This window comes from Echinops telfairi, unplaced genomic scaffold (genome assembly GCF_000313985.2).
Source record: "Echinops telfairi isolate 266 unplaced genomic scaffold, ASM31398v2 ScPeMD7_3533;HRSCAF=4204_1, whole genome shotgun sequence".
NCBI classification, from domain to species: domain Eukaryota; kingdom Metazoa; phylum Chordata; class Mammalia; order Afrosoricida; family Tenrecidae; genus Echinops; species Echinops telfairi.
Genome location: NW_022107432.1, coordinates 6160878 through 6170039, shown reverse-complemented (window position 1 = coordinate 6170039; position 9162 = coordinate 6160878). Strand labels below are relative to the sequence as shown.

At 36.8% G+C, this 9162-nt stretch overlaps 1 non-coding gene across 1 annotated transcript; it reads right to left on the bottom strand.

Annotated features, from left to right (window-relative positions):
- Window positions 1-953: 953 nt before the first annotated feature.
- LOC115871215 lies at window positions 954-1117 on the bottom strand. The gene has a single exon (XR_004047167.1). It is a non-coding gene; the product is annotated as a U1 spliceosomal RNA (small nuclear RNA).
- Between the last annotated feature and the right edge of the window lie 8045 nt (window positions 1118-9162).

Sequence of the window (9162 nt, the reverse complement as noted above, 5' to 3'; positions counted from 1 at the left end):
GTCTGCTGTTTGAAGACTCTACACTGATACTTTATTTTAACCTATTAGTAAATGTTTATTCTAGGCTTTCTGTTCTATTTAAAAGCATGATTGAAATATCAGGAGTATGCAATCACTTCTATATTATGTTCATTGAAGACATTATTTTCTATCTAAATGTGTAACTTGAGACTAAGCAGTTCTTATCTTCAGCTTGTTAAGGAAGGAAACAAGAACACAGTACAAAATTCAAACTGGGTTATGGTAGTCAAGAAAAAGTTGAAATCTTTTAAAATGAAGGCACAGATTTCAATCCAGTTCGCAATGTAAAGGACCTCATGAGCTTTGAAAGAGTCATTTCATATTAGTTAAGAGAGAGATGCAATAGGGGAAGATTCTTGGATATGCAAATTAACCAGTATTAATTAGATCCAGCAGCCATATATTTTAAGTTTAAGTGTTAGAACTTAGCTAAGGCAATAAGACCAAATCAGGTCTCAGTAATTTACATTTTTATAGTTCTTCCTAAAGCAATCTAGAATTGACTGCTATCACCAGAAGAGGACAGCAGCTAGTGTGTAAAATGCACTGGCCTCTAGGCTATTCATTTAAGTATAACCCCTTGTCAATTCTCTATAGTTCTGCTTACACTGGTCATATTTTAATAAGGCTTATTCTTTTCTATGTCTTTAAGCTATGGTAAATATCTCTCTGAAATCAAGTGATAATTAGGAGATAACAATCACATTCCATTTTCAACAGGATCAGCTCATTTTCTCTAGTCATTTTCATTTTCAACGTCTTTGTCTTCTTAAGGCCCATGCCAGGTTCCTTTATAAAGATATTACTTCATCACAGCATCTAAGAAAACAAGGAGCCTGAACTGAAATGGCTTTGTGTTTTAGCCAGAGTTCTTATTTAATCAAGTTAGTCACTCTATAGAATGTCGTCCTTTTCTTTTTCTTTTTTTTTTACAGGGGAGAGTGTGAACACAGTCCCCCACTACCACAAATTATGCAGTCGAGTTTCCCACATTTGGGAAAATCGCAGGGATCAGCACATCCGGAGTGCAATGGATAAGCCTCGCCCTGAGAAAACCACCCTCGTGATCATGGTATGTCCCCTGCCAGGTAAGTATTAGAATGTTATCCTATGAATAAGTGTAAAGTAATCAAAAATCTCTTAAAATATCTTTGGAGATTTTAGGATTTAGAAAAAACAACTCAACAAGAAAGTCTCAGACAGGTAAGAAATTCTGCCTCATTTGGTCTTGCTGCATGATCGGAGAAGACACATTTTCTCCTTGAGAATCCTGTTGATTACAGGGGCAATACACAGCAATGACCTATTTCAAAAGGATGCTGTTAAGAGGTTGCATTGCTCTGTTCCAGACAGGCTATTTCCAGGAAAGTAAATCCCTGGGGGAGATTACAAAGGATAGAGTTTCCAAAACTGTATATTGAAAAGGCTAATTTCATCCAAACATTTTCATCATACTTTAATGCAGAATCCTTACCTCTGAGGCCTCATATGAGTCACCTCATTTTCTATGCATTCAGTTTAATTTACTGCTAATGGGATAAGGTTAAGCCAACAAGATTTCATAACAATGGACCACCCAGAATGAGTATCAGTCGTCAAGAAGATAATGGGGTCACCAGAACCACAATTCTAAAAGTGATATGTAAGAAGAATTAGCAATGAGACAGGGCCTCAATGCCATATCCTATGTAGATTGTGGATTATGTTCTTTAAGGTAATTGCTATTTAATAAGCATATTTAAAGTCATAATATAATACCTTCATTGTTATCTAAGACACCTTGACATTTTCAACATCGTATTTTCTTATTTATCTCATCAATTAAAAATATTAAAATTACTATTTTTTTCTAGGATGATGTTCTCAAGATTACTGAGTATGTCATGGTTAGTAATAATAATGTTCTTGCTTCTTTCGTCAATACCTTTCCCACCTTCAAAGCAAACAAACAAACAAAAAATTACCTCAGCCAGGGCTTTTCAAGGTTTGTTTTTTCAGGGGCAAATATTTTAGTATATTCACTTTATCAGATTTGTCTAATCTATCAGAATGAGGAGAGCCCTCTGATGATGTCAGAAACACCTCCGTCAGAATTTGAGTCCACCGGCCGTGCTGCCAAAGACAGATGGGCCGCTCTGCTCCACTGGACAGCCACAGCCCCGGGAACCCGGTTTAGGGCCCGATGGGTCAGAATGGACTGGATGACCGTGATCGCTTGGTTTGTCGATATGGCAAGTACTTTTCCTAACTCTCTATAATTAAAACTACTGACTTACTGGATTTTATTGAATTTTTCCTTAGTGTATTGCTCTTTTTTTGACCAGGAAATGATCTGTATACAAATATTTTTGCTTAATATTTAATATGTTCCTGAGTTATATTTTCCACAATACTGCTTTGTTATCTTCCTTGTTTCTTTCTTGCAGTCAATGTTTCTTTCTCGATTATAGCATTGGACTCAAGGTTAGATAAGTGACGGACAATGAATTATGAAATTACTCCCACAATTGGTCCCAAACAGTGATAAGTTTTAATGGTTTAAGACCTCTTTGAGAATCTAATGAAATCTATGTTCTTCCCAGAGGTAAAGAACTATGAGTGTGCTAATAAAGACATTTTCTTACCTGACCCAGAGAGCTTATTGCACAGGTAGAGCTGCCTATCCAGATCTCTGAGGAACGCCTGGTCCAAGACAAAATAATAGAGTCCTGGCCTATATCTTTCAGGATTCCTCATTATTAATAAAACCTGGAATTATTATTACTGTTAGTAATATCTGGCAAGAAACAAATATTGAATTTTTGTGGGGTTTTTTTTTCACAATTAACCTTGCATGTTTTGGCCTCCACCAATAATATAAGGAAATATATTCTAACCAATCTCTAAGTGAAAACTAGAGATATTCCTAACAATCAAAAGGAGCAGAACCTATGGCACATCAGAAAGACAGTCAATAAGTAAAAATAGACTTTTAGATAAAACATAATAGCTACCATACTCAACTATCATGTCTTTTCTAAAATTTTATTTTATATTTATTAGCTATCTTTCTGGTGTGCCACAGATTTTGTTCTCACTGATTGTAGCTACTACAAATGCCACCACTTACCTTTCCGTTTGTCATACTGTGATGGCTTGTGTTGCCGTGACGCTGGAAGCTTTGTCACTGGTCTTTCAAATACAAGCAGGGTCACCCAGGGAAAAGGCTTCAGCATGACTTGCAGACTGAGAATAGACTCTGAAGCAGGAGTAGGCTGTCCTTTTCAGAGGAATTAGCCACTGCAAACCTTATACACTGGAAGCACACGCTACTCTATGTCAAACAATTTGGAAAACAGCTGCCTGGTCAATTAGCTGGAAGAGATTCATTTTGTTCCCATTCCAAAGAAAGGCGACTCAATAGAATGTGCAAATTATAGAAGAAAATCATTAATATCACGAGCAAGTAAAATTTTGCTGAAGATTCCCTACAACAGCTGCAATAACACATTGACAGGGAGCTGCCAGTGATTCAGACTGGATTCAGGCGAGGACATCGAACAAGAAATATAATTGCTGGTGCCAGATGAAAACATACAAACATAGAACTTTTCTTTTGGTTTCAGGACATGTATGACATGGACAAATTTTCCAGTATGAAAGAAAGCTTCACAACAATAAACAGTAGCTTTTCCTTGAGAGAAAAAAATATATATATTCATAATAAATGCTTATAATATTTTAAAAGCATTTTAACACTTTAATATTTGGATTGTCTTTAATAAACTGTCACAAATGTACAAACTTGGAGGAAATATTTTTCTAGGATCAGAAGAACTTACGCATGTGTTCTGCATTTGTACGTGTATATTGTGTGTATAGAAGAGTTGTGGTGGAGCTGCAGGGGAAGCATTGGACTGCTGACAGCAAGGTGGTAGGTTTAACTCCACTAGCTGCTCCAAGGGATAAATATGAGACTGTTTGCTCCTCTAAAGACTTACAACCTCAAAAACCCTACGGAGGGCTACAACGAGTCAGAATTGACTCAATGACAGTGGATTTGTGTGTGTGTGCATGTGCATGGGTATGTGTGTTTGAAAGAATGTCTCTGTGTATACATTTAGTATAAAATCTAAGAAAAGAAAGGGCCTTGCTTTTCATTATCCTTGAACACTGACTCAAACACAGACTCAAGTCTCTTTAATAGTGTGCAAAACTCTCAGGAGCAGTTTGGTCTGGAAAAAGACAATTTTTAGGCCATTGACACACAAAGACTGTTTTTTACTGAATATCCATTGACAGAACAGCTTTCTGCATTATGAATTAATTAGCAAATGCAGTTAATTTTTCAGAATCTATTTTAAGACTTAATTAAGTCTTTGTCTTTGTTTCTATATTACTCTGCCTTTGAAATAAAGTTATAGAAAGATTAGTCTTTCTAAGATTATTATAAATGTGAACAATTAGCTCTGCCATCATGCATTATATACATGGTAGACTTTTCTTTAATTGAATTTTTAACCATTACTGTAAATAATTTAATTTGTTATAAAGTTTCTGATTAAATGTCCCAAGGGTGTTGAATTATTATAAAGGTGAGTCAAATGCTTAAATCATGCCAGAGTTTAAAAGACAGAAATAAAAATATAGTTTGCTCTTTAAATTTAATTTTGTTTTTTAAATTGATTTTTACATAATTTAAAATATGGAAAGTACAAGAATAGAATTAAAAAATCCTAAGAAAAGTATGCTTTAATTGATCAATTATTTTCATTTTGTTCTATTTCTTCTCTTTACATTCCATTAGATTAGAAAAATTAGAGAAGTTAATATTTATATAAAAACATCATTTAGTCCACAGTCTATATTGACATTTAGTCAATTATTCCAAAGATATCTTTTGATCTTTTTCTCCAGTTCAGAGTTAGACATTGCATAATAATTTCTTCTTAATCTCATTTAATTGAGAACAGTTTCCCAGTCTGTCTTTGTCTATTCTGAACCTGTCAACTTATCAATATACAGGGCTCAAATTGACTACATCAGTGGGAAGAAATGATGTATAAGCTCACTATCGTCAGACAAAACAAGGTCAGGGCCCAACTGGGCAGTATACCATCAATTTCTCATATGTAAGTTCAAGTTGAACTTGATGAAAATTGAAAAAGTGGAGTAGAGTCACAAAATACAACCTTGAGTATATCCCGTGAATTTAACAGCATCTGGAGAACAGATTTAACAGACTGACCAGTAGTGACTGAAGATGTGAAGAGCTGTGGCACGAGCTCAAGAACATTATACATGAAGGATGCACAAGGTCATTAAAAAGTCAGGGAAGAATGTCAAGATCAGAGTGGATGTCAAAAGAGACTCTGAAAGTTGCCCTTAAACATAAAGTGACTGTAGTATATACAAGAAATGATGAAGTAAAATAACTGAACACAAAATATCAAAGGCAACTTGAAAAGACAAAATAAAATATTAGAATTTAATGTGAAAATACCTGGAGTTAGAAGCCGAAAGGGAAGAACATTTTCAGCACAGCTCACGCTGAAAGAACTGATGAAAAAACTGGTCTCCAGTAGCTAATTGAAGGATTCTATGAGCACAAGATTGAATGATTCAGGAAGCATCAACAGAAGATGGCAGATATACACAAAGTCACTGTACCAAAAAGAAGTAGTTGGCATTCAAGTATTTCAAGCTATAGCATATGACCAATGTGGTAGTTACATAATTTCATGTCAACTTGATAAATAGGTGTAGGGTGGAGTCTAGCCTGTCAATCAGGTCACAGCCTAACGATGCCTCCATGTGGGAGTGGCCTTCGCATGAGGATTCTGGGGACTTCCTTGCTCTCCCTGTTGACATGCCACATGGAGACTTGCTGAGGCCTGCCAGAGCCTCTCTCTCTCTCTCTGCCTCACCTTCCTGTTGAACAGCCATACTCAGAGAGCTGGAGCAGCCACCTGGAGATGTGTTCCAGGCCGAGATGCTTCCACTGCCACAAGACTTTGGATCCATACGACTTTGCATACACAGACCTGTGACCTTCCTGCATTTTGCATCATTGCATGTGGCTACATGAGTCTGAAATGGGACCTATGGTCTAGCATCGGACTTCTGGCCTAATACTGGATTTATGGACTTGATCCTGACTGGGCTGGGATGTTTTCATAATATACAACTACTTGTTGAGATAAAGCTCTTTCTTAGACATGCATGAGTGTCCCTGAATTTGTTTCTCTCGTTAACCCGGCCTAACATAACCAAGAACCTACAGTACAGAAGAAGGAAGCACAAGCTGCACTGAAGGTAACAGTGAAAAAACAAGACTCCAGTAAGTGATTGAAAACTAATTGAGATGCTTTATCTAGCCAATGAAACACGGGAAGCACTCGGTCCTACAAACCATGAAATCTGGAAGTTGGCTACCTGGTCAGTTGACTGAAAGAGGCCAGACATATTTGTGCTCATTCCAAAGAAAAGAGACGCAACAGAATTTGGGAATTATATAACAATATCATTAACATCACATGCAATTAAATTTTTTGCTGGAGAACATTCAACAGTTTTTACAAACGTATTTTGATAGGGAGCAACCAAAAATTTAAGCCAATTCAGCAGAGGGTCTAGCATGATATGCACCTGTATCATAGACAACATAAACTAGACTGTGACTGAGAAAAAGAGAATCCAGAAAGATATTTTCTTGTGATTTAGTGACTATACAAAAACTGTTGACTGCGTGAATCATAACAACTTATGGGTAATGTTGAGAAGAATATGAATTCTCAAAACACTTCATTGCATTCATGTGGAATGGGTACGTGGACTAAGCAGTCTTTTGAACAGAACAAGGGACTATTGCATGGCTTAAAATCAGGAAAGGTGTTTGTCAAACTAGATTGCATCTTTCATTATGCTTATTCATTTCTATGCTGAACAAATAAACCAGGATGCTGGACAATAATTAGAAGAAGCAGACATTAGAATTGGGGGAAGGCTTAAAAACAACCTAGGATATACAAAGGGAACAACTTTGTCTACTGAGAGAAGGACTTGGAGAGCTTACTAATGAAGATCCAGGACTGCAGCCATCAGTATGGATTAAAGCTCAACGTAAAGAAAACTCAAATCTTCACAACTAAATCAAGAGACAACGTCATGATAAACAGAGAGATGATTGAAATTGTCAAAGACTTCACCTTGCTTGGTTCCATGACCAATGTTCATGGAATCGGCAGTCAAGAGATTAAATGAAGCATTGCCTTTGTTAAATTTGCAGCACAAGACTTCTTTAAAGTTTTAAAGAGGAAGGATGTCTTTTTTGAGAGCGAAAATGGGCCAAGCAATGGGAGGAATCCAGAGTCACTGGACCAAAAAGAACTGGTCCACATTCTTGACTCAAGCCATGGTATTTTCAATTGCCTCACATGCATGTGAAGGTTTGACAATGACTAGTGAGGACTGCAAAGGAGAGCTCTCCAGGGTGCATTTGAAACTCTGCAACATCTCCTTGCCTTCTCCTGACCCTCCTCCTGACATCATTCATTCACCAGCAGTCAGGCAGTTTTTCACTTCCACCATAGGAAGAGCGTGCCCAGTCTCTTTGGCTCTGTCCTAAATATTGGTGCTCATGGAGACCTCCCTCCAAGTATTTTCTGCAGTGATTGCCCAAGATCAGGAAGCTACTGCCTAAAAGGGTTATCACTGTGTTCCTGGTCCCCACAACCATAGTCCCTGTTGCCACCTCTCCATGCTAGCACTCATTGACTTCCTGCCCAGCCCTGGGTGTAGATGTGTGCAAACTCCACCTCAGACCCTCTGCTGCACAGACTTGGCCGCATTCTCAGCAAGCCCTGCCTCCTGCACCTACTGAATATAGCTCTCAGACTTGATCTGCAAGAATAACACAATGCTTTCAGTGATATAACTACAGATTTAGGGGGGACTGCCTGTATATTTTATGGTGTTTGCATAATGTCCAAGTTGCAGAATTGTCTATTTTACAAAATATATTATGGACATGAAACAAGAAATTACAGATTTATTTAAGGTTTCAAAGTTTAGGATTTTCATAAGCAAAAATATATTTTAGAAATATAATCATAAAATTATAAAATTTTTCAGTATATCATGATTCAGTTGTGATTTATACAAATGTCTAAAGATACGTCAGAGATCTGTAAGTTTATCTAAAAACTCTTGTGTTGAGAAATGTTTGATTCATGATTTAGTTTGTGTGTTGTCTACATCAAATGCTTTAAGAAAACTGAGCAGGGCTGAAGAGGTCAAAGTACCATGAAATTACCTATATTTTTGGTTAATATCAAATTTCTGCTTTTAAGCTTAACCACCTTTTCTTATAGCTTGGATTGTTTTTAATCAAAAGCATATTAACATCATAAACACAAGGAGGCTTCAAAAAGTTGATGGGAATTTTGAATTTTAAAATAACGGCTTTTCCCCTGAGTTTTTTGAAACCCCTTGTGATGTTATGACTGACGGTCATCTCCTTGCACCTTAACAGCAGCAAAACTATCCAGAAACATTTTGGGGAGTGAACTGAGGAAAAGATGGCTTCTGGCAAGAGGAATATATTAAAATGCAGACCAAAGTATGCATTCTGCAAGTCTAAGTTTAAGGAAAATTGTCAGCTATGAGAACATTGAGCAGTTTCGTTTGTAACCAGAAGAATCAGGAAAAATCATGTGTGGTGCTGTTCTTTTAAAGCTGTATCTTTAGAGACGCAGATGTTTTCAAGCAAACAGGACACATTTGAAAAACCTGAATGTCAGGCTAAGGGATTAAGATACTTTAAGTCTCTGCCTTATTGGATAGATGAGGTGATTGTTCTGGGTAGGCTTTAAAACAATAAGACTGAGTGGCTGGTAATATTCATGTGTAAGTGGGTTCATTTTTCTTCTTGGATGCTAATTATAGAAATTACATATAAATGAAATTAATCTTTAAGAGGAATAGATCCAAGATGCTTGGCTACCAAAAGATATAACACCTGAAGTCACTGAAGACAATGGGTGCACAAGCAAGTGTGGTGAAGAAAGCTGATGGTGCCCAGCTACCAAAAGATATAGCACCTGAAGCCTTAAAGACCTGAAGATAAACAAGCACCATCTAGCTGAGAGAAAACAAAACCCA